Raw genomic sequence first — 7,667 nt, forward strand, 5'->3', positions numbered from 1 at the left:
TAATGAGGCATCCTTAGACCAACAATCTGTCATGCAACGAAGAGTTTGTGATCCTGAATTTCTGGCAGAGGAAGTTCAGAACACCTATGTAATTGCAGAAGAATTATGTTATCCTTTGAATTTTATCGATAGCTGCCTCCAAAGTGCCCAAAAAAACATTTTATACTCATGAAAGGTCAAGTAATTATGACACTGAAAATATTTTAGTTTTGCCATACCGTTGTGAATTTTTATCGATCGTACGTAGCCTGAAATGTCTGAAAATAAATGTTTTTAGAAATACTTCGTCTATCAGGAATTCGCTGTTTTGTAATAAAACAGAAATGCCAACAGGAGGGGTGTACGAAATTAACTGCTCAACTTCTAATTTTACCTTATACTGGACAATCTGGCAAAGAACTAAGTAAGAGAGTCACACAGCATAAATATAATGTACGGGTTGCAACCAGCTCAAGCGCCACTTTTTGTCACGTAAGAGACTTTGAACACCCAAAAGACTGGAATTCAGCTAGAGTTATTTTTAAGAGTTCTTCATTGCATGACAAATTGCTGGTCGAATGATGCCACATTAGTTCTTTTAGTTACGTGAATTTCAGAGATGGTCTTTTCTAGATGGACGAATTGTTGAAAAGCTTTATTCTTAAGGATGCAAGAGTAAAACAGCTGTTAGATTTTTTACAAATAGATAGTTTTGTACTGGCGTTTGTAGTAATTACATATTTCCACTAAGTATGTTTTTGTTTTGAAGAATGTTGTTTACATACTTAAAAATACCTTGTCGACATATTTTATGGTTCTCTGTAACCCCATATTGCTTTCTCGTATGTTGTTTTCTTAAGACTGTTTAGTACCCTGAAGATGACTTTGGAATAAAAGTTGAAAGTCTTGGTACACTTCCTTTTATCTTCACGTGAGGACTTACTGTGTGTGTGTGTGTGTATATATATGTAGATATATATATATATATATATATATATATATATATATATATATATATATATATATATATATATATATTACAGCAAAATTATGAAACCAGGGATTTCACGAAATCTCTGAAATTTTCGGGTAATTCTTGAAATCACCAATTCACTTAGGAACATTTGATCCGCGAAACAGTGATTCATCTACACTGTTTCGCTGTGTTTAGTACTAGCCCCTCGAGGATCAAATGTGATCAAATACACTTAGGGACATTTGATCCCTGAGGGGCTAGTACCAAAAAAGGCAAAACACGCTTGATCCCTGAGGGGCTAGTACTAAACAAGGAGAAACACGTTTGATCTCTGAGGGACTAGTACTAAACACGTCAAAACAGTGTAGATGAAGCATTTTTTTTTCGCCCTGTTTAGTACTAGCCCCTCTGCGATCAAATGTCCCTAAGTGATTTGGTAATTTCACGAATTCCCTGAAAATTTCAGGGATTTCTTGAAATCCCTGGTTTCACAGTCGTACTGTAACATATATATGACGTTAGGTTAGGTTAGGTGAAGTAATGTCCTTGTTATGTTTGAAAAATATTGATTATGACCAAAAAAAATTGCCTCGAGATGCGAAAACATCCTGTAACAGCGTAATAAAAATAACAAGAATAATAGTAACAGAGATGGTCTTTGTAGCTCATTTGTTACCAATCTTGCTTTACCAGCATAAGACCCAAGATTGATCCGGCTAGGGGAGATGAATTGGGCATATCTTCTGTAAAATCCACTGTACCTTTGATACCTAAGAACTGAATTAGAAGATGAACTGGGCATATCTTCTGTAAAATCCACGGTACCTTTGATACCAAAGAACTGAAATTAGGCGTCTCGTGTAGCTGGGTGCAGTTACGGAGTCTAAGGGCATGGGATAGCAACTTTGTCCTAGGAAGACTTGCTAGAACAGGAGGGTTAACATCCTCAGCAGCCATTCCTTCAAAGGGGAAAGTATGTATAATAATTAAAAAGATAGTATTAACAATTAGCTGTATAATATGTTCCTGAACATCTAATAGTATCAACTGATCTACAGAAAGAAGGCTCTGAGTCCAGCTCCTCTCCTAGATCAAGAGACGATGATGACAAGCCTCTTGCTATGCGGTTTGATATCAGCGGTGATAGGAGCCTCTCCTGACAGAAACGTGACGAATTGCTTGCTCACCTCTGAAATGAAGCTGCTGCTGCCCAGCAAAACTACTGAAGTCTTGACAAGCATCCTGTGGCCTGATTTTTCACAAAACACCTCAGTCCTAGCCGACATTCCAAACCACTTGAGATGCTCCTTTGAGGCAAACAATGCTGGTGCCACTGCTTTTACTTTCAGAGGTAAGCTTCTTTACCTCCAAGAGGTTGATTTTAGTTTGGTTTATCCAGGTTTTTGTCTTTTTGTTTAGTAGGCTGTTGGCAGTATTACGTAAGATTTATGCATGGAGATTCAGATCTGTGTATTTCACTTGATCATCATCATCATCATCACCTCCAATTACAAGTGATGCAGGGGGCATCTGTACAATAGCGCCATTCATATCTTTCTTGTGATATGCCCTCTACAAAACTCTATTCATCTCCTCTTTCTGTGGTGCCACACGATCAGGTTTCCTGGCATTTTTCAGCATCATATCCCCACAATTGTACCAGTGAACCAACAACTTTGTGCCAGTGAACCAACAACTTTTTGGAAAAATTGAAGTTGTAAATGCTAACTTTTTAGTGATAGTACCTGAACAAGTGTAGATGATTTCAATTAGGACCATAAATAAATTGGCTGCTTAGTGTAAGACTGAGAAGCAAGATGCCAGAAAGTGTCAGAAATATCTTGCTTGAAGGAACCCTGTGCAGAGCAAAGCCATGAAGCTTTTATTTTGCATAGGTACATTGATTGCAATCAATTCTTCCTTACAGATGGCACTTGCTCCTTAACGAGTACAGGGGAGATACAGAAGTGTCGTTTTCCCACTGGATGATTTTTTTGAGGAAGTGGCCAGGGGAAAGACCACGAATCCCTCTACAGCATATAGTACTACACTGTATGTTTCGAATGTCTTAAAGACATGTTAACTAGAGCAGTGGGGCTGATACATTAACTAATGATAAGACCTTGACGAATATGTTAACTAAGCAGATAAGGATTTGATCAGCATGTTACCTAAACACATACGCTCTTAACTAGCACGTAAATTAGAAGAGGTTAGATCTTGACTAACACATACACTAAAGATATAAGATATTGGCTAACACATTAAAAGCAATAAGATCTGGGCTGCCATGTAGAGACACAATATAGAATGGCTTGTAAACTAAAAAGACAAGATAATGACTGACATAACTATAAATGAGGTCTCGGCTGACATGTAAACTAAGGAGATAAGCTCTCGACTGACGTGCAGACTAAAGGAATATGTTCTTGACTGACATGTAAACTAAAGGAACATGATCTTGATTGAAATGTAGATTAAAAGAATATGATCTTGACTGAAATGTAAACTAAAGGAATATGATCTTGACAGACATGTACTCTAAAGGAATATGATCTTGACTGACATGTAAACTAAAGGAATATGATTTTGACGGACATATAGGCTAAACTAAAGGAATATAATCTTGACTGACACGTAAACTAAAAGAACATGATCTCGACTGAAATGTAAACTAAAAAAACATGATCTTGACTGAAATGTAAAATAAAGGTATATGATCTTGACTGAAATGTAAATTAAAGGAATATGAATTTGAATAACAAGTAAAATAAAGGAATTCACTGTGGATTTACATTTCATTAAAATGATCGCAAATGGAAGTCTTGCCAGTTTCAGTAACTAACACAGGAGTCAAATTTTAAAATTAGCGTAAAGCCTTTGAAAGAGGAGTAGGAAGATGGTGGCCGAAAATTTGCTGCTAGAACAAATATCATAATCTAAGGTTTCACATACATCTCAAAATATCATGTTTATTTTTGCCCCATTAAAATGCAATTAGTTCATAAATACCAACCACAAATTTACTTAAAATAATGCCAGGTTTCTTTTTTTTTCGGAAGCAACCCTGCTTCAAAGCAGTTGAGGGCGCAGCTTACATCTCTGCTCTTCTTGTCAAACCCTGGTGGCAAGTTGATTCCGGAGAGGAGAGGCTGATCTACCAAAGCCAGATCTTTCCACGGCAGGCTGTTGGGACCTACCAGAGGTTCCACGACGTTGAGGAAGACTTAGATGTGGGTCTTCAATCAAGGAAGAAATCTCTGTTGGTGACGGAGCAATATAATCTTATTTTTCGCACGAGACTATTTTTTCTGCTTTGAGAACTACAAATTAAAAATTTCCGAGAGTTTGGAGGTTGTCCTCATTTTTGTCAACTCACTTTCCTGAACATTTGCAATACAGCACAGCTATTCAGATTGAAAATTACCACAAACTCAGTATTTTAGCATGAAAGTCATTTTTCCATTCACCATCAAAACATCGCTGAAAGTCTTCTCAGTGAAAACCTAAAAACTGATGCGTTTTTTCTTTAGCTTTTGCTGTGCAGCAGCTGGCATAGATAGTATTAGACTATACATCATTTGACAACTAATTTATCGTAAGTTTACATGGGTTAAAACAAATACATAGGCCTATATCTCATGCACCTTATTTTTGGTAAAATATTTATTCACAGGGAAGCGCATAAATTCAATTTTTTGGACAATCTCAGTAAGTCATTTTGACCTTTTATTTTTGTTCTTTGCTTCTTTCAACATACACCACTGAATGGCAATCATTCAGCTTTAAATTAACACCAAAATCAGTACCCGAGCATTAAAACTAACAGTACCTGAATAACTCAAAGAAAAATTTGTTAAATTCAAACCCAGTTGGTATGAAATGGGTGCTCTGTGGGCATAGTGTTGCAAACAAAAATAATAATATACATATACATACATATATTATTTCCGAGGGAGAGGGAATTGTATATTAAACGACATTTGTAGCTCAATGTTTATGTATAAAAATCACGGTGATGTGATAAAAATTCATTCATTCATATATATATATATATATATATATATATATATATATATATATATATATATATATATATATATATATATATATATATATATATATATATATATACATATACTGTATATAATATATACAATTGTCATCGTGAATTAGCTTCTCTCTCTCTCTAATATATATATATATATATATATATATATATATATATATATATATATATATATATATATATATATATATATATATATATATATATTTATGTATATATGTGTATATACATATATATAGGTTATATGTGTATATATATATATATATATATATATATATGTGTGTGTGTGTGTGTGTGTGTGTGTGTGTGTGTGTGTGTGTGTGTGTATCTTGTAGGTAACAGTATAACTACACAGTTCCTATCATACACTAACCTGTACTTCATACTTAACATTCAATATAAGAGATATACCTACAAATGCTTCACATCTAAAATAGTGGCATATGGAGAAATAATCAAAATATAGTAGCTGATAAGTACATTAGACCACTAAGTTCTGATCAATTAAGCTGAGGTGTTACTTAGCATATGTATATACATACATACACACATACATACATATACACACACACATATATATATATATATAATATATATATATATATATATATATATATATATATATATATATATATATATACACACATACATATATATATATATATATATATATATATATATATATATATATATATATATATATATATATATATATATATATATATATATATATGTATATAGGCTAGTTCACGATGACAATTATCCCTCAATATTTTCTTAACCATTCTGATCCTTTCTTTGTCCGAAAGGCACTCAAGCAATATGCACAACGCCACATGGACGTTTATGATTATTCCCGCTTGCAGATTTCGCATGGCATGGCATTTTGCGAAATAAAAGTGTAACCACGTCCTTTACAGTATTATAATCTTATTCATAATTCACAAGACTCGAGATTCCTATGGAACCAGCCAATTGGTTACGAACTTGACATAATTGAGAATAACCAGTCGTGAGAAAAAAGAAAGAGTCTACACAGAGAATGGAATGGAACTGAAGTATATACAGCTGCACTAAAGCACGCAAAAAACAGTTGACGTTGATATCTGAATGTGTGCAACCAATAAAAGTGAAAATATCTCTTCAACTGCAGGTTCGAGTGGGCACGACCTTCATTAGCAACGGAAGTTTCTGCTCCTACAGTCACTTGTGCTCTTGCACAAAGATATTTGCACTTGGGTGTGGGATATCTTTTGTGTTCGAGATACAACGGCGTCATCGGGAGGTACATCAGCATCCGGATAATATCTGCGGCAGCCGAATACCTACAACTCAGTGAAGTGAATGTATTTGCCAGCAAGAATTAAACCTCTATGATTCATGTCTGGCACACCAATTTTTGTTGCAATTGTTCATTTTTAAAAGTGATCTCAAAGTAGATCGGGTGGTTGATACTTACTGGATTGTTTTATTTTAATAGACAGTACTCTAGTTAGACTGCTCACTGCTGATATTGCTCAAATTACTTTGGTACAGTAACAGGACTTGAACTGGGGAACATGTCAAATGATAGGATTTCTTCAGTAGATCACAGAATCTACTAGTAGGCTCTGTCACTCGCAATTACCTTGAAAGAAAGCATTTAATTTCTATGTATTTGTGTTTAATATAAATCAGAGAAGTCTACTGATACTGAACACTGATGTCAAGAGTATTAATACACCCAATTTATTTGGACCTGATATTATCAGACAAGACTTCAAGGTTACCAGAGAGTATTTTGTAATATTCTGAACTAAAGAAATGTTCACTGAAGCACTGATAGTTCACTTGGCAACTGGTGCAGTTATAGCACCAAAGCCATATAAAATAGGAATCTTATCTACTCACTGGCCTTTCCAAAGAAGCACTAGTGAAACATTCGTATAGCAATCACTGACCCTATAAGTAAGATAAATCACAGACATTTATGAGTTCAGCTTCTTACTGTACATCAAAATTCTAAGGATAGTACTTTTCATAGCATTTAATGCAAAGAACCAAATTTTTAATGATAAACCTTTGGAATTTATGACTCATTCAAATGTTAGCTTCATTTTGGCTGTGGTGTTCAAGATCATTGGGTGGGTTGGTTCCACACAATCTGTTTCAACTGGAAAAGATGAGTTTCTTTTATGATGAAAAACTGTGGCACCGGGCTAAGCGTATTGATGAAATTGTAACCAACTCCTTGTTTGATGGTAGTCATGGAGAAAGTAATCCAGACTGTCACTGTATAAAGTTGGGTGGATGACCTTTTACAGAGAAGGAAATGTTAGTATAATTGTTAGGCTCCAAATCTTAACTGAGAAAGCAGAGATTACTGGATCTTGCAACAATACTGAAAGAGGAAAAATTAAACAGAAGGCATTATGCCAAAGAGAATAAGCAAGTGAAAGGTCCATGTGCACTGAGAAGCATGTCTAGTGATGAATAAATAATTGTACATGGATCAATGCTACTGAGAAGCATGTCCACCTTCAAACCAGTAAACACGATGTAGAATCATGCTATACCTGCCTTTGTGATCTGCGTTCGTTTCTTGTTTTTTGTATTTAAGCAATAAACTGAAACTTACACTCAGTGTGTTTTCTTAGACATCCT

The sequence above is a fragment of the Macrobrachium rosenbergii genome, chromosome 54, assembly GCF_040412425.1.
Source record: "Macrobrachium rosenbergii isolate ZJJX-2024 chromosome 54, ASM4041242v1, whole genome shotgun sequence".
Lineage (NCBI taxonomy): Eukaryota > Metazoa > Arthropoda > Malacostraca > Decapoda > Palaemonidae > Macrobrachium > Macrobrachium rosenbergii.